The 19149-nt window shown below is 39.6% G+C and overlaps 1 protein-coding gene across 3 annotated transcripts in view; it reads right to left on the bottom strand.

The window, feature by feature from the left end:
- Positions 1-19149, bottom strand: part of spoon (A-kinase anchor protein spoonbill) — a 117501-nt gene that overhangs the window by 42537 nt on the left and 55815 nt on the right. The window contains exon 1 of one of the 3 annotated variants that reach the window (XM_083125618.1): positions 13353-13372. The exons of the other annotated variants lie outside the window; for them this stretch is intronic. The gene's annotated coding sequence lies outside the window, so the exon portion shown is untranslated. Of the gene's footprint in view, positions 1-13352; positions 13373-19149 lie in introns of those variants that run through there. 3 annotated transcript variants of the gene reach the window in all.

Genomic DNA, 19149 nt, shown 5'->3' with positions numbered 1-19149 from the left:
AAAATTGAACTTTACTGTAATAGGGCAGATTCAAATACATACATTTTTGCTGAGCGCTTAGTAACTCCACGCGCTCCTTATTGCATCGCCAACGCTCCCTCCGCTCGCTTGTGGTTGAAAATTAAGACGACAGTTCTTTGAACAGATTGGCAGGAACATTACTAATATACAGGGTGAGTCAAAAGTCAGGAACCATAGGACTAATGTGTGTTTCAGGTGCTGAGATGGAGATGACCAAACACGAGCGTGTTGAAGTAGTACTGCTGGCCGGCAGTCGCAGTGCAACAGATGCTGCTACAGAATTCAACCGTCTGCACACTGTCAGTATCCTTGAAGCGTTAGGGGAACTTCACGCCTACGGTTGAATTCTGTAGCAACATTTCTCGTACTAAGACTGCCAGCCAGCGGTACCACTTCAACACGTTCGTCTTTGGTCAGCACCTGACCTATGGTTCCTGACTTTTGACTCACCCTGTTTAAACAAGTACATATCTATTGCTAGAATTGTTAGGGTTTGTGCATGGTTTGAAGTAACGTTTTATGTAATACACAAAGAAGGTAATTCTCACTGTCCAACTGCGTGAGAAAGAAAACAAAACAGATTGGTACAATTTCTTCCGGGCCTCAAGTTTCTTAGTTTGAATTTCAGCTTTGTTTGCGGGCGCCTAAACACAATTCATCTCAGCCGCCCCTCTTGATAATTACTATTATTAGAGAACCACCAGGCAAATGTGACTCCAACAGGACTCTAATCCGGGTCTCGAACTCCACCAGATCTACCGATTCCGCAATTTTACCCGAGGAAGTTACTTTTCCGCAGACATTGAATCTGCACGCGGCAAATTTAAAACAAATCCGCTACTCTTACCTTGCAGCAGCGATGACTTTGAAACACAGCGCTCCTTTCTGCAAGTGGGGCTAATTTCAGGTGCCATGCAGGCTGTGGGCATAGTTTATCATGTCCCGCAACCAGACATCATATTTAAACAGGTTTTTATCTCCGCAAGTCGAGCAATGACCCTGTACGAAGGGAACGAGAAGCAAAGGATCTTGGGACAGTTCATTGCAGTCAATGTTAAAAATCACGGATTTAAATCACTTTTGGTGAAAGTACATTAATCTCGTAATCATCGAATGGTGTTTATTAGGTTCTAAGAAATGAAACAAAATATACGTACTGATGAGATAAAGCTCATACGAAAGGAAATGTAATATACATTGTAATCATACTTAAATTTCTCTTCATTTAAAATTCAATAATTTTCATAGGCAAAAATAGCAAACATTTTGTGTGGAATACTATTCACAATACTAACCATGTTAAACTGTAAAGGGTGCCATTATCATTCAGGTATAACAAACATAGTCCATCCAGTATGTTTTATTTTCACTGGAAGAAAAGTTACTGACATTATTATAGTTTCATTAACACAACGAAAATTTTCATAGTAGGTTCATATGTATGTAGGTGTATATACAGTATCAAACAGAAAAATGTATATTTGCACTTTTTTTATTTGCTTTAATCAAAACTTCATATATTTTACAGGGACATTTACCACAAGAAAAGAGGAATGAGTGCAAATTAAACAGGCCAAGCCGGTTAAAACCAGGAAGAAGAGAGAGTACTACTACAGACCCATTGCAAATATTACAGGCAACATTCAATGTTCTCAATCTTACCAAAATAAACACCTTAATTTTCCCACATTTTCCAAACATACTTCCAGACCATTCTGTACTGTTTTTAGCGTACTTTATTTCTGTTCACTGTATATTTTTGAATAGCGGTAGTTTAATTTAATACAGAGTCTCGACCATAATAAGAAATCCAAAATTCTTTACTTTTTCATTTTTCTTAACCTTTATTTATTCGACCCCTAATTAGGTAAAATTGGCAATTAAGAAAATAAATATTTATGTAATGAAAAACCTCTACCAAAAGGCGAGTTAAGATTAAAACTGAAGCTGTATTTAACAAGCGAATTAGACCTGATTTATCTTTAAATGCATCCTGGACTGGATTTGGCAGACCAGCGAGGATCCGACATCTAGACTCTTACGGTGGGGCTAGTGTAGTCAGTGGTCCATTGACCCTTCATCTTATCTTACCACCCACCATTAATCCTCATCTTCACGATTAGCCAAGGGGGCAGAAAAGTGAAGTAAAATAAACTAGAAGCTAAAATTATTGATCACAAGTATAATTTCTTGACTTATTATTGACATCCTGTTGGTTACTTGTTCTTGACTTATATGACTGGTAGACACCATGTAATAGCGGACTCAAGCTTTTATTATTATTATTAATTACATATCAGCACCTATTGTAAACGATTAGTAAAGATTCCATATCATAAGTACAGCAATGATATTTAACATTTCCTAACTTTTCCAGATTTGAGTATTTATATTTTCCCTGTCTTTTTAAGGACTTTCATGGCCATAGGCGATTCTTTCCGACATTTTCTGGATTTCTCAGTGTCACTCGGAAACCTGAACACATACTCGTAGCGATCAATCTTGCATTTTTATTTAGCGTCGCATTTCTACCACGCATGGCTAATCGCGACGATGAGGATGGTTGATGATTAGATGAAACTGATGAAGGGACAGTCGTGAAGCTTCATTGCTCTACAAACTGTGAAATTTTCACTTTGAACAAAGTTTTTCAGGACAGAGCCCTTCAAAGCGACTTCACATCGGGTGACGGGTTCCTCAACTGTACTTAAGGATGCTTGAAGTGGAACATCAAAGTACAGTGGTTCCACCGAGGATCGAGCCCGGGACCGGATTCTCTAAACGCGAGAATGCTACCCATACAGTATTAAGAAAATCTCATTGCTAATGAGCAATCCTAGTGCCCCATAATTCTTATTTCTCTGCTCCTCAAGAAATGCTTACACATCTCCCGACATATTTAGCAGCATTATATGAATTTCGCTTTCCTGTACTCGTAAAATTATTTAGAAGAAAGCAATTTCACAATTGGCTAATTCCTCTGAATGTCAAACATGACTCGTACGGGAAATTAAGTGCAGGCAAGTTTCTATGGCCCGGAATAAGAAGAGAAAGCGCCAGAGAAGTTACACTGCAGCAGAAAAATATCGCAAATGTCAAAATTCCTGGTACCAAAAATAACACAACCTGTTTCAAATGTCAAGATGTTACAGAAAATAATCTTAGCTCTGAACGAGAAAGTGAAAAGTTATGTCGACTTCCCGTAGCAACACCGACTCGTCTACTTCATTTGATTTGGTGTCCAGTAGTGTATTCTGTGCCTGCAGTTTGTACTACGTTCTGCAGCGGTGTAGCGTGTGGTCACGCGGTGCGTGCATTTGTTGAATCTTCTGAACTTGAAATCCCTATTCGTCTAGTTGAGCGAACGTCATTTCCTTGCATCAGCCTGACACCGGGATACACCTGCACTACACCGAGTGTGAAAAAGTGCAGCGAACGTACACGGGACTAATAACAAAGACAAAAAAAAAAGGGTATGTGTAGTTCCCGTTCTCTTCTCGAAATCTGGGGCCTCCTGATGGCGTAGTGAAGTCGACGCCTTGTAATGAAGGAGACCCGGGTTCGAAATCTTGTGCAGCAAAACAATGGTTCAAATCCCACTTTAAACTCCAGGTCCAGTTCGGTTAGTCTATCTGCGTATACACTGGATTTAAAAGAAGCGAATTATTTGTAAAAATATGTATGAACCGGGGGGAAAAATCAAGAGTACATATTAACGTAAAACTTTTTTTTTAAAAAAAAAATAGAAAGCTATTTACGAGTAAAATTGCTAGGATCGGGGCATCGAGTTTAAAAAAAATAAATTTATCGAACCGCGGACTCGGGAAGGTTGAGAACCATTGGTATAGACAAATATACTAAACATAATTGATATGTAAACATAACAAGAGGGTCACCAATAAATTATAAGTTCCTAAAACGTAATTCCGTTATACCTAGGTATCAGGAGCGTATATTCTAGGCTACCTAGGCTATCTGCGAAGCCTGAAGCCTATAAAGTAAAATACTGAAGAAAAATCTATTAGAAACTGTGAATTAACCTGATTTCAAAAAGAAGAAAATTGCGATTCTGAAGTTGGCAGGCAACCTGAATTCGTAGGGAGTTGGCAACCTGACTACCGCTAGGACCAGGTGTCATAGTGAGCTAGTCCAAATGTTAGATTCCGCATAGGCCACTGCTACGGATGTAGAAATTCTCTTTCATTACTACATAGAAATCAACCAATTTCCAACATTATTCACGATTTTTCTGTTTTCCCGGATGTGTTTCTTTTGGTCCTGGAAAAGGACACATTTTGCTCCCGACGTGCAGCGCGCACAAAAAAACCACGGTCCGCCTACAACATCCTTTGCCGTGGTGTCGAGGCATTCGCAGGAATGACAGGAAATCATATTTGTAATGTATCCATACAGTGCACTTGTCAGGCATTTCCTTTATCATCTGTACTTGTCGACGCCATTCTGACGTCTCGTTTGAAATTGCGAAACTGCATGAAATTATTTCTTCACACCTATCGGTTGCTCCAAAATACAAGTTTGTAAACAATTAATAACGAATAAAAGTTTTCCAACTCAAAGACTTAAGCCGGCTTTGGACGAAAGCATAAATGCTATGTAAATCCTTCCAAAAATCTTATAGCAGACAGAACTTTACGCGAAAACATTTCGGTTAGCTGTTTCAATTACAATGTACAATACATACAGCACGAAAGGCACGTCGAGTTACACCGTCAATACTGTGTGCACAGTGTTTACAATTGAAAAAAGCTAATATATCCTTCTATACGTGTACAGTAAACGTTGTAAAGTATGTATTTAATCAGCGCCATTCTTCTCTGCCTAAAACCATTTAATACGAAGCGATATTCCTCTCGGTTGAATAGTTATCGTATTTTAAAAGTGTGAAGTGATACTTTGTTTACATCTCGCGCGGCCGCCATTACAATTGCACTCGTGTCCGTGAGGTCGGTTCTGATTGGTTATGCTACGGAAATAGAGCCGGTTCTATCCTTGAGAAATGCCATAAAATATGCCATGGCATATGAAATGCCATTACATTTCTCACTTTACATGGTAGCTTTTTGGTCATGGCAAAATATTTTAAGGAAAATGCTTTCGTCTAAAACGGGCCTAAGTTACCAACCAGTTGTCCAGTTTGCTTACCATGATTAAGCGAAATTTAGAATTTCCAATGATCCGACATTCCTTGCGACTCTCAATCTGGCGACTAGCATTTTCAGTCACTTCAATACAAAGACTTACATTCTTCAATATAGTGGAAGTCACAGGTGCGTTAACAAGTTGAAGTAAGGGGAAGAACAGGAAGTTTTAGGTACGATTAAGCAAAATAGGCACTAACCCTCAAAATAGACATATATAGGCACTATAAAAATGCATTTTAGAACTAGAAACACCATGATAAGGACTTGAAACATTCAAGCCATGAAATATGCCATGGCAGCTGAAATGCCATAACATGTCTCACTTTACACAGAATTTTGGTCATGGCACAAATGTTAAGAAACATACTAAGGAAAATGCTTTCGTCTAAAGCCGGCTATAAGCGTAAGACACAATATAGAATCCGTTTTTGAGAGATGTAAAGAAAAAGGTCACTCTTTTGCTATTTTTTTCTCTCCCAAAAACGCCCAAAAATGTATTTTCATGTGAATCCAACTCTCTTCATTTCAGTGCAGATGGGAGGGTTTGGTCGCCAAAGTTGCCAAAGCAATAGGTCGTGGTTTTTCGATTTGATCACCCCGCTAGAACATAGCTACATGGACTATAGATTCAAGGAGATACACTTTGCCAAAATTTGGCCATGATGAAAATCCGGCACGACTTTATTCAAACTGAAGATTTGGAGAGGACGCAGCACAACTAAGAACTAAAAACAACACTGAAGACATATCTTGTTGTGGTTTAAGTGGCCGACTTTCCACCCACGAGGAGAGTTTTCGGAGTTCGTAATAAGGAATTTGATTTGGCACCGTGAAACATCTTTTTGGTGTTCGAACTGTGAAATATGGCTTCCCAAATATACAAAGTCTGTTACCTGTTCAATTATTTAATCGTTTAAAATTATCACCATATTCACAATCAATTTCAATAACAAATGTCTTTATTTTTAGTATCAAAAAGGCTAGGTTGCCAACACTGCCAGAGTACTCACGATGTGTAAGAAATGCTGTAAAAATAGTCCAGCTTCTCGTTCACTTAATCTACTTTATGGAAAGTAATAATAAATTGTTATTAGAAACTTTCGAGCAATGTGTTACACTATTGCAGTTTTACGGCTTGGCGGACCTATTCCATCGGCGTAAACGACACCACACAAAGGATTGGGACTTTTCACGACTCTCTCTCAATAATAGAACATTACGTTTTATCTCGGCTGTAACAATGATGGGATGAATAGTTTGAGAGAAACAACGGAAATGAAAGCCATGAATTTTAATTTCAAAATCCAATGCGCTGTAAAAATTATGCTACGATTTCCACATTTGATTGATCGTTTCACCAGCCGATCTCTTGTGTCTAGTTAATTCCTTTTTTAACTCTCTCTTTACAATTAAAAGCAGCATCAATAAATGATGTAGCTATGATTCATGGTAGAAAAATAAACGAGAGGTAGATTTAGTGAGAATGCCTACACAGCATTTGATGGTGGTGGTCTGTGTGTGTCCGCAGAACTCGCAGTTGCATCCATAAAAAAATATGCGCTTTTCAATGGCCACCGTGGGAAAAGAAACTAAATTTAGTTATTTCCCTAAATATCACTAATTGTTCGTTGAGGCTAAAGCAGCCGCTTTGTCATTAAAAGAAGGGCTGGAATTGTGCAAAGTCTTCCATCGGGAATCTCAGGGACCCCTTGCAAGATATGTTATGGGGGGGAGGGGGTCATTAGGGGCCTAGAGGAAAAGTGCGCCAATTACATGTAGTACGCTTTCAAAGCACTACAAGTTATAGATTATAAGCAGCAATTGGCATTTAAGGCAGTCCTGAGTTTCACCTTCCCGTCCTTTGAGTTTTTAAGTACACTTTATGCACATATAGGCTAATTGGGACTGGACCTATAGTTTAAAGTAGGCCACTATGTGCCTACACCGGGTATCGAACCCGAAACCTCTTGATTATAAGACGACTATGTTACCACTACGCCATCGGAGAAGCGACATTCCTTGTGAATATCGCATCAGTATTCACATTTGCGATTAGCCTAAGCGGAGCGACGGAAAATAAGAATAACATAACATGCATAATGTATTGTAACCACTCCCCCGTCAGGAATCGAACGCGAAACTTAAAGCCTTATTCGACAGCCCAGGTACACCTTCAACTTGCTACTCCTGCAGACGCGCCTGGCGACTGGAAAACAGAACAGAACGAATGATATAAAAGAAACCAACAAGAGTTGCCAATGAACGAGATCCATTCCTACGGTTCATTGCCTACGATTATGCCCCATGAAACAGGACCGACTAGGCTCTGATCATCAAGAACCGTGACCATGGAATAGTCACGAACGAGTTCGTTAACCTTCACGAAGCAGCCGAGGTCAAGGCCACTGGAGCACATGATTGTATCAAATAGAATCCTGTTCATCAAAAAGATGTGGCAAATGACTATCTGCCCAGCGCAATTAATTATCGCACACAAAAAAAGGTGGCCGAGTACACCTACGCTCGCCAGCGGCAAGAAACGAGGCCTCGGAATTTGGAGATGTCTGAAACCACACAATCGCTCCTGCCCTGCGCCGCTATCGCCCACCATAGAACAGATGGGGTTGAAGAATGTCAGTGTGTAGATTAATGTACCTTCATGGCGGCCGTAATGTTCAATGTAGTAGAATTCTCAGAAGTTCTGTTGCATTGTTAGAGCACAATAGAAATCTTAACCGGGTGCGATGATTGTCTTTCAAAATGTTATTTAGCATAGCATCGCTTTTGTGCCACTATTGGCTAATCGCGACGATAAGGAAGTGATGAAACTGATGAAGGGAAACTCACAAAGAACATCCATGCCGGAATTCTTGATTCGAACTCGAGACCCCTGGCCTCATAGCGCGCTGTGCACTCCCGTCACGGATTCTCCGTTAAAAATCTGCAACCAAAGTTCCAAGATGTTATTACCCGAATCCGCTCCTTCATGCAATCTCAATAGAAATTGAATCAAATTGCGTCTATCTCGATCTACTAACCTGCAACTAGATCCTTCCTGGTCCCTTGATACCTTGTGCGGCGTATAATTAGAGTTCATATTAGGACATGTAATTGCACACATGGATAGTACAATCACACGTCAAGATAACAGTAGGCAAATTGTCCATCAGTATTGAATCTACGTGTTTTTTGGAAATGGATTTATACACTCGTCTCACTTATTACTCAGGAACTTTATACAGCGTACTTGCAAAATATACAATTCAACCTACATGATTAGATTGCGATAAAGCCATAATTTCTACCCCTTCCTGTAAAATCATTTCATTCTCATTAATATGAAAAAGCTCCGAAATGTGTGTACAAAGAATGAAAACGAAGTATCAATGTAGTCACATTATAACAAGTCTCTATCATGTAACTCTGTTCCAGCGGCGTATACTCTGGGTCATCTAGGTAATCGCAGATGACCCGGCTGTATTTCTTTTTTTTTTTAAATATATATATATACATACATTTCTTCGCAATATTCTTCCAAACCAATTTCGATGCATACATTTCTTTGCTTCCAGCGCGCGAATGCTTCCAACCGTTTGCCGCTGAATGTCCGGGAACCTTTCTCCAGCCGGTGGAATGATTTCAGGGAATCTCACCCTGACGTCATTTCTCCCGCTTTCCTTACAACCCTTGGCGAAGAGGGAGGAGAGAGGAAAGAGGGGGAGGAAACACTGCTTCTCAGGCGCGGTGATTCGTGCCCAGGATAACCTACTTCTTGTGAGAGTCCACCGGTCGCACTCTCAACCTCCAGAGCCTTTTAAGTTCCCTCCACTGAACTAGGCAAAACCTACCCGGTAGAGTGCGAAGAACAGGAAAATTGAATAACATGGGCAAACCAATTCTACGCTAATTTTCACTTTGCATTTGCTTCTGTCTTGCTGATTTCTGTTACTTGAACATTAATTTATCAAAAGGAAAAAGCTTAGATATTGAAGATGAAGCAAACTAAATTCAAATTCAAAACTTAAGCAATTAAAGCACCTATATGCTGACTCCCCCATCCTTGTATTTACAAAAATAGTGATAGTTTCTCCTCTCTAATCTTCAAAAGCAGCGAGAATACTTCTTTCACGGAACTGAATATTTTTTAAGGGGGAAGATATCAAAAATAAATTATATATATATATATATATATATATATATATATATATATATATATATATATTAGTTAATTTAAGTTGCTATATTCCGCCTCTCTAGATTAATAGTGATGAAGATGAACGAATTAAACATAAATCGAAAACACACACCAGGCACGTAGCCAGGTGAAGGACTCGGGGGGCTGAAACCCCCCTCCCCGAAATCCTACAAATATCTAATTTAAAAAGTGTATAGTGGTAATTAATTTTACTTCATTGGCAGGATTAAACACCTTGCATAATACGTTGTAATAATCTGAGATTCGTCTTCAGGACTTCTAATCCCACTGTTTCAACTTTATGTGGCGGCTGCTAATAAGGGATGATCCCCATCCCGAAATAAAATTCTGGCTCTGGCCTGCAATGATTCGAACTTTTAAAACCTGTCATTTCGAGCTCGAAAAGGGATTTTTTTAATCACTCATTGGGAATTTCATTCTGAGCCAGGAACACAACTCGTGCTGTGCTTCGTGTTTATTATTTATTTAGGTGTTAGTGTTTGTCGTGATAGTGCTGTGTTAAAGGGTAAGGATGTGATACAAGATTTGCTGGTGAAACCTTTTGGAACAAGATCTTTTCAGGAGAAGTTGCAAATTGTTAATACAGGTAGGCCAGTGTCGTCGCTTGAACTTATTTCTACACACAAAGACAAAAATCGGGAATATGTGAGGCATTTTTTAGCAAGCAAATTGTGACAAAACACCATGGTTGACAGGAAGTATAAGTGTTAATAAGCTTTGCTTTTTTGTTGGCCGTGCTTACTTTTCGGGGCTGAAAAGAATGTATGGACGCGTGGCGGATACTGTAATCTTTGCAACGCTTGTGCCAAACATGAAAAATCCAAAAGTCACATAACTTCCTTTGTTAAGCTGCAATCTTTCGCACAGACACGTATTGACGTGCAACTGGACAAACAGCGTGCTTTGGATGTGGTACGGCACAAGTAATCGGGTCCTGGGGTAAGTTGAATTTTGCACTTAAATTAATATTGCGGATTTTTATTTCACCAGTGCACGTATTTCATTTTATATTTCACAGGTTGTCTTTTTATAGCTTTATAATACTGTCTTGTTTTATTATTTGAAATTCTACACGTATAATAAACTGCAATAATTAATTTATTGTGGTCGTAGCAATAAGACAAACATTCCGACACAATATTCCTAAATCCAATATGGATCCTGACAAATTGCACGAAAACTTTTGGAGTTTGAGGATCAAGGGTCGGAGATTACCCACTCGTTAGAACCAGCATACGCCACTGCTCTGTTCATTACTCAATACACATATTTGACATATTACACCTGATACCTCCCTGCATTTTTTTTATGGACAAGTTGTAAGACGTACAACAGAACACTGAACATCGATAGGAAACTAAACAGTTGTTCCATCGTTTGATTTTGAGGTGATTAACATTTAAAATGTACATGTCTTCGTAAAAATTGCATGTGCTAACATTCTAATGCCTGTGTACCTTACAAACTTCACTGTTCACCAAATGTATTTATCATCAATATGCTCCTATCAGCAACTACAGTGACACGTATCTAAACTTTACCGTTTCTTACGGTCAAATTTCTAACATTTCTTACCTGGTGTACTATATTTGCAACATTTGTCAAACTTAATGCTAGGAAATCGTAGTTGACTGTTATCATAAAGTCTAGATTAACTGCGAAAGAAACCTTCTTTATTAGAGCAATTAAAAGTTTACGTCCTCGTTCGTGAGTCCAACGTACTTTGGCTCGCCAAGACCATTCCGGGTTTACGAGATGAATAAGTGAGGCAGTCAGAAGTGAAAGGTGGCCAGTCATGTCGAAGATTGGCAGCTGATACACAGAAACCGTGCAGACACCTTCGACACAACAGACTTCCGTCATGGTGGCCCGCAGCACAAAAAGGACTGGTTTTCGACCTTCTGTAGGCTGCGGCCCTGTAAATTCCCTTTTTAAAACTCGATGCCGGGATGCCAGCAACTTTACTAAAAAAAGGTAAAAAAGGTAAAGTGTTCCCCTGTGCATAGCACCACGCCATGAAGGCGTATAGGGGGTGTGGGGGTAACGCCCCACACTTTCTTGATCCGGTCGTGAGTGGGGGTGATGTGATCAGCATCACGCCCCTGACCGCCTTTACCCCCCAGGGTTTCCCCCAGGTACCCATGTTATTCGACGCTGGGTGGGCGCCGGGGCCGCTTTCACCGTTAGAAAAGTTCCCGGATTTGAACCGGCCGGGGATCGAACCCGGGACCTTGAGCATGGTAGTCAGACGCGTTACCGACTGAGCCACCGCGGCCACGTAACTTTACTAAATACATTTCTTTTTAACTTTATACATTAACTACTGGCGCTTTCGAGGTAATATTGGTGGAAACTTTTTCTTCTCATGGCCACTAACCTACGTTTGTCGAAGTTGTTTTTCTCCACCCTGCATAGTCACGAGTGAGAGGGTGTTGTATATAGAAGCAGGGGTGGATAAAAATCATTTGTTTATTATTTTTATTTAAATATACTCTTTTATTTAAATGGACTTTCTTTTTTTAAAAAACAACTTAAAATTGCTTGCATGTTTTCTGGCACCATGCGCATAGATATATGCATTTTATAGAAAGGTTTTGTCTAGTAAACGGGCCTGTAAAATATTTGAACAGTTTGATTAAAGCAAATAAAAAATATACGTAAACCTACACTTTTCTGATACTGTAACTAACTACTATGGAAAAGTTTGTTAAGTGTGGTAATGAAAATAATAAGTTCAGTAACTTTTCTTCCAGTGAAAATAAAACATTGTGGATGTACAAAATGTTTGCTATTTTTGCCCATAAAGTTATTGAATTTTAAATCAAGAGAAATCCTATGTTTACATTTCCTTTCGTATGAGCTTCACACCATCAGTACATATATTTTATTTCCTTTCTTTTCCTATCTTAGAACCTAATAATCACCATTAAATGATTACGAGATTAATGCAGTTTCATCAAAAGTGTTTCTAATCTCTACAAAATCCTTATGTATTAGTGTTGCCCACGAGACGAGACTTCGGCCTGTCTCGTGGAAATGCTGTCTCGTCTCGAAAATATTCGTTTGTCTTATGACACATGGTCAATCTAGTCTCGTCTCGAATTTTTAAAAGCCTGTCCCGTCCCGTCCGCAACACTATTATGTATAGGCTATTATTCTAAAAATTATTAATTTAGAGTGATTTAAATCAGTGTTACATCAACCTGATTTAAGTCAATCCACCCTGTATAGAAGTACAGTCACTGACACTTCTGGCTTGTAACAACCTCATTGACTTACATTACATCATTACAACCCAGAAGTGTCCGTGACTGTACAATTAAAAGTTCAATTAATTGGTAGCTTATGAACTATCCTGCTTATTAAGTATTTGTAAGTTTGACTTGGTTTAAAAAGTTTCCAAAAATATAAACATTGGGCCAGTACTAATTTCACTTTATACCCAACGCCCCGCTTATGACTGACTAGACTTTGTAAACAGGAGATAGGACATGAACGACAAGAGGATATAATGTGATAATACATAAGTAATTATTATTAGTTTGAAATCTTTGTAGCAACGTAATGGAAAACTCAGCGAGTCCCGCATCTCCTGCTTCACCACTCCATGACGATTCAAAGCAAAGTATTTCTTATTTCCTTCACGTCCAACAAAGTCACGCCCTTTGAAGACAAAGTGTACAAGTGCGAATTGGCATGACGTCATTCACAAAACATGCTACAACAAACGATCCTCAAATGCTTGGAAAGCATACAGAAGGGAAACAGCGCTGTCAAGTTCAATGCTTATTCATATCATATAGACACACACACATACATACGAAGGAAGAGGAAAGTCCACTGCTGATCAACCGCGACTCGCAAATGTGAAAACGGAAACGACAACACAATCAACAAACCATAAATCGGAAATGTCAACAGGAGCGAGTAGCAGTACAACTGATATTACTTACACCAACGCCGATTGCTGTTCGGAACACCCCTTCAGCTGGCTGGCACTTCCAGGAACCGTTCATCCGTCAAAAAGAGCTGCTAAACTGTGCAGAACATTCATGTTCTGGATATACTGTCCGTCCAAGGCCAAGGCGACGGCAGAACAAGTTCAGGCCTGCAGATTGCCGAAGCAGGCAACCGCAACAAAGATATTTCAATGACAAGGTACTGTTATACAATGCAGACAATTACGGAAAAGGCTACTTTTAACGATTTTATGCAGTGAGAGAACTCAATTTTTTAGTTAAAATGTTCACGCCTACGAAAAATTTTGATTCTAATCTCAATATTTAATCTTCTACCTTGAAAAAAGTTGTTCGGAGTTATAGGCCCCCCCTTCTATTGACAAAGATATAAACAAAATTCTGAAGTTGAAAATTTAATTAATATAAGCAGCTACCAACCAAGATATAAAGATATGGAAATGTTCAAAATTTCTGGCAAATGTTCAACTTCATTCCTCTGTTATTACCAGAAATAGATAAAATATCCCCTGCTAACTCATTCAACAATTCTACCGTTAGTACAAAGAGGCGCGCGCTACCTTTTAATGTGTTACCCTATTAATATTAAGCATGGCAGTTTGCTGCTAGCGGTCAAAACGCTGTGCACTGACGTTTTGCACTACACGCTTCTAATGCATTGCTATGATTTACGAGGAAAATTACTGAATGTTTTCGAAGAATAAATAGGCATAGACTACTTCAAAGCTTACATTAAATATCGTTAGATTCTAGAAGTTCTAGTTTCAAATTGTTCCACAAAATCAAATCGCTACAGTCCAGCCAGGGAAGACAAAACTAGCTGGAAAGGTCTATTCCAAACGCGAGAGGGGAAGCACCAGCACTTTACATGATCTGACGAACTTTTTGCTTTAATTTAAAAAATACATAAATGAACAACCTTTTTTACTTAAGAAAAACTGCTTGACATTAGGAAACGAGGGTAGCTATCAATAGTCAATCCTGGATCATCACACAGTTCTGAGACTTCCAACGATACGAAATGAAACAAATTCCAAGAGTGGTCAATTCTTTTGTGACAGCGAATACATAACACTTGCACAAAAATTCTTCTGGCCAGAAGACTGGGTATGTCAAGTTATACAGGGTGTCCGAAAAGTCTCTCCCTCATTACAAACTTTATTCATATCCGCTATATGTAAGGTAGAGATGTAAAAGTGGTGCCAAATGTTGGAAAACTAACCAAGTTTTTTTGTTGCAGGTTTCAGTAAAGTGGCTGTAATGTAACAGTGTCAGTGCCCAGGAAACTGAAAATGTTCACAAATCTGGAAGAACATCAGTGTGTCCCCTGGTATCATTAGGCAACAAAGCCTGTACAATTTGCACTTTGTATGCACGAAACAATAAAAGTTTGTGAATTATATCATGAAGATAACCTTTTTGGCTGATGTTTTACGTTGTTTGAAATCGCTGAGGTTTGATGTTCGGCCACTTCTCGATAAGTCAGCAACAGATTCTGTGGTCTTGAACTTGTCATACCACGACATAATGCTCTCGACATAGGGGCGGCATCTTGCCATACGGTGTTTGAAAGTTCCTCTGCACTCTTATTGGTGAACGGGTCTCCAATAAGACTCAGTCTTTTTCCCTGATTTGTGAACATTTCCGATTTCATGGCCACTGACACTGTTACACTACAGCCACGTTACTGAAACCTGCAACAAAAAAAAAAACTTGGTTAGTTTTCCAACATTTTGGCACCACTTTCACAACTCTGCCTTACATATAGAGGATATGAATAAAGTTTGTAGTCAGGAAAATACTTTTCGGACACCCTGTATTTCCCAAGCATGCAACCCGATGCTGATATCGTTTCCAGTTTACGTCACACGAGTTGGAGCTGATCCTTATCTTTTGAGATTCCTTCCATCAGACAACGAAACATACCAGTCAAATGCTTTTTAAATATATTACTTGGTGCACTTTCTCTCGCGGAAAAGGGCTTTTAAATACCTGCGCAACATGCTTGTAACATTTAGTACCACATCCCTGACACACATTCCCATAAAGAACGTTTTTCCCACATTCCATCGTGAGAACACACGCAATTCTCCCGGTGACCGTGCACTTGTTATCAAACAAGGTATCGCTGATCCGTTACAATTTCGCCAGAGTTCACTTTTTAAGAAAAATCTTCAACGACATTAAGGGATCGAATAACTTTGTGATTATATCTTTACACCAATAGCTGGTTTCGGAGAACACCATGATATATATGAATCCTAAGTGGGAAACAATACGCGACGTGCCCTCGGGCATACGAGTGACATGTCACTTGGAAGCTCAAATTTACCAAGTAAAAAAATAGTTCTCTCTAACATCGAAACCACGGGCTGAAGATTTTCTCTAGTTAGTTTTCGCGCCTAAATAATATGCATTAGTTGCCTGATGTCGGCACCTAATATCAAGGTCCAGAATCTTCGAACCTGCACTATAGCATTGTAAAAGTGATGGATCCTTGACTTCTACAGATTACATTTCAACAAGATTTGATTTCCAAACACTCCTCTATCAGTTTCCATGAGGAACCTTTTCTGCAGAATATGATAAATTAGGAGTGTTGCTGACGCAGAACCTGATTCATCATAATGAGATCAGGTGATTGCGAAAATATCAATCAACAAAGGAATTTGAAGTAAACTTACAATAGCGAGTAAATGACATTTAAGTACAATGATAAAATAAAAATAATTTTCTAGTGAATAGAATGGATGACATCTATTTTTATTCATATGAAGTAAACCAATTTTAAACATGGTTTCGCCTCTGGTGAAATGAAATTAAGCCTACAGGTGCCTTTAAAAATAAATTGTGCAATCTCTGTGGGGGCGCATTGAAGAGTGGTATGGCCCAGTCCCAATTAGCATATTCTGAACATAAAACAGACTGACAAACTTCCTGGTAACGGTTAGTTACGAAGAATATAGAGATTGCCTAATATCTCAGTTAGTTCTGATTCTAATGAAAGAATTCACCATTATTTCAATTAACAGTGATTTGATCAAATTATTCGATTTATTTTAGTTAGCTCTTTTGGCACTTTGGGCCAACTGCGAAGATGAGGATGACATGACATTGTGGAAGGGACATTCACAGAGAATACCCATGCGCAGACATGTCGACAAAGATCAGCTTGAATAGAACCAGTACTATTTTTGAGAAATTTGTTTTAAACAAGTAATTAATTAATAAAAAAGAGAAGAGTCCGTGGTTATAATATAACCGAAAAGTTTAAGTCCAATTTATGCACAGAAAGGTTAATCGCGACTGGATCTACAGTTCAAAGTGGGATCCAAACCACTAGGTGCATCCACCGGGTATCGAACCCGGAAACCCTTGTTTACAAGACAACGATGTTACCACTACGCCATCGGGGAGGTCCTATCATCGAGAAGTATCGAACTCCTATGCACCCACAACCTAACGTTACTTCATACTTACATCAGAAATGGGATTTGAGCCAATCTTGAGGAATCATCTGCCCTTTCACCTTGCGGGAGTCGACGCACCAACCTGGGCGATTAGGAAACGGGAACAAGCGTCTGCACCTATTTGCGGTGCTCCTGCTCACGATCCAACGAGGTCCTTGTCCCAAAACAACAACAATAGCCAACCGGGCGAATGGAAGAAACCAACACGCGAGCCAGCCAAAGTTTGTTCATCTCAGGTGTGTTTTGCAATGGCGCTAACCTTTCCCAACATGCCGCCCGCGCTGAACGATCCTTTTCGCCAGACTGTCTGCAATATAAGTCAACTGTACAGGGAGTAGGTGAGGAGGCTATTCCCATCGCGTAGCTATATTTCGCAATCACAATAATAACGGGGTGGAAAAATTCCAAAACTGCAATCTTGATACGCGTTGCATATCCAAATGCGAAATGGCAAGAAATAAACGCCAACGTGCACATGGATTGGCTGTGTGAGAAAGCTGAGACAGGCAAATCGCTCCAAGACTCCCACCTGATTAAAAAAAAGAATTAGCTGTGAATCAGCTTCGTAACGAGTGATGCATTAAGGTCAAAGAGGCATCAGATTAACAAAGCCCCGACGTTCTGGGAACTTCAAACCAGCAATGCAATACTTACAATTAAAATTCAATTTACACTATACACTAATGTAAATTTTGCTCAATGGACCTTGATATGGTTCTCTTACCTTCGTGTCTGTCAGAGAGAGTCTCCACATATAAGTTGTAAAATTTTATACTGAGAAACATTTCGAATGCAAACATCAATGGAAAAATGAACTGACTGGCATAGGTTATTTTAAGTCCCCTTTCTTCTACTTTTGGCTAATCGCGACGACGAGAAAGTAATGACATGAAACTGATAAGGAGACGCAAAGAACACCCATACCGGGATTCGAACCCGGGACACCTGGCGTCGAAGCGCCTTATAGTAACTGAGGTTGGGCTTTCGGGGGGGGATAGGATTCTGGCACATTCGATGAGTTCTGGACAGATTAGATAATTTCTACGATTATTAAAATCTTTAGACTCCCGAACAGGTTTACGAAAATACCCCCTTTCTCGCCCGGGGCTTCTCGGCGGGAATGTGAGAAAAATTGTTATAACTCGGGCACTATGGGAGCAATCTCCTTCGCATAAGTTTTGTTTTGCAGCTAAAACATCAGCGCATGCAACCGTATACAATTCAGAACGCCGGACCGAGGAAGGGTGGGGCTTGGAGGGGAAGCATGACACCGAATTTCAATGGAAAAAAGAAACATCTGGAGTTTGCACCTCTTCTCCCGCTATTTTGGGGAGAAGGCGCAAACTTTAGTATTATTTTCAAAGAATGGACATTACTCAAGAGAATTAAACATATTTCATGTTCTTGGGTGCCATACAAGTTGAATAATAAGCCAAAATGATCTTTTTTTTTTTTACGAAAAATAGGTAATTTGCATTTTTTGGAGGAAAATTGTTATAACTCGGGCACAATGGGAGCAATCTATTTCGGATAAGTTTCGTTTTGCAGCTAAAACATTAGAGCATGCAACCGTGTATAATTCAGAACGCCGAACCGAGGAAGGGAGTTTTGGGGGTCGCGACCCCCGAATTTCAATGAAAAAACAAAAAATCTGACTTTGCACCCTCTTCTCCCGCTATTTTGGGGAGAAGGCGCAAACCTTAGTATTCTTTCCAAAGAATGGACGTTTCCAAAGAGAATGAAACATGTTTCATGTTCCTTGGTGTCATACAAGTTGAATAATGAGCCAAAATGTGAAATCTGTTCGGAAATGTGGCATGGATATGTTGCCGGGGGGGGGGGGGGGTATGTCATCAATGCGAATTTCCCAGGCTTGCTCCAGGCCTGTGTCCGAGTTTCCACCCAAAAATAAGAGTATGAAGGTCCAAAAAGCACTATCATTTCGTAATCAGCACCATGATACCATATGGTATCTCATCGGGGCAGTACGACCTTACTCTGATGACACCATATGGTACCATCGGGAGAGTAAAGGTTAAAATTTAATCAAAACGTGATTAATAACAGTGTATAGATTCAGTCCTGAGAAGTCAGTCAGTCTTGATGGCCAAGCTCGTTCCAGAGTAGCCGATTTCGAATTTCCTCACCTTTCAAAAAACCGCTAGATATTCCAAAATTTAAAAAATTACACGCTTTAGATTCCCTTCTGGTGCATATCATCCACGTGAATCTTCCTGTGGTTTGCTTTAGCCGATGTCAAGATATTCTCAATAGTTTAATAAACTTACGTAACCACAAAACTA

The sequence above is a fragment of the Lepisma saccharinum genome, chromosome 7 (genome assembly GCF_977018435.1).
Source record: "Lepisma saccharinum chromosome 7, izLepSacc3.1, whole genome shotgun sequence".
Classification (NCBI taxonomy): Eukaryota; Metazoa; Arthropoda; class Insecta; order Zygentoma; family Lepismatidae; genus Lepisma; species Lepisma saccharinum.
This window is presented reverse-complemented; position numbering and strand designations above follow the sequence as displayed.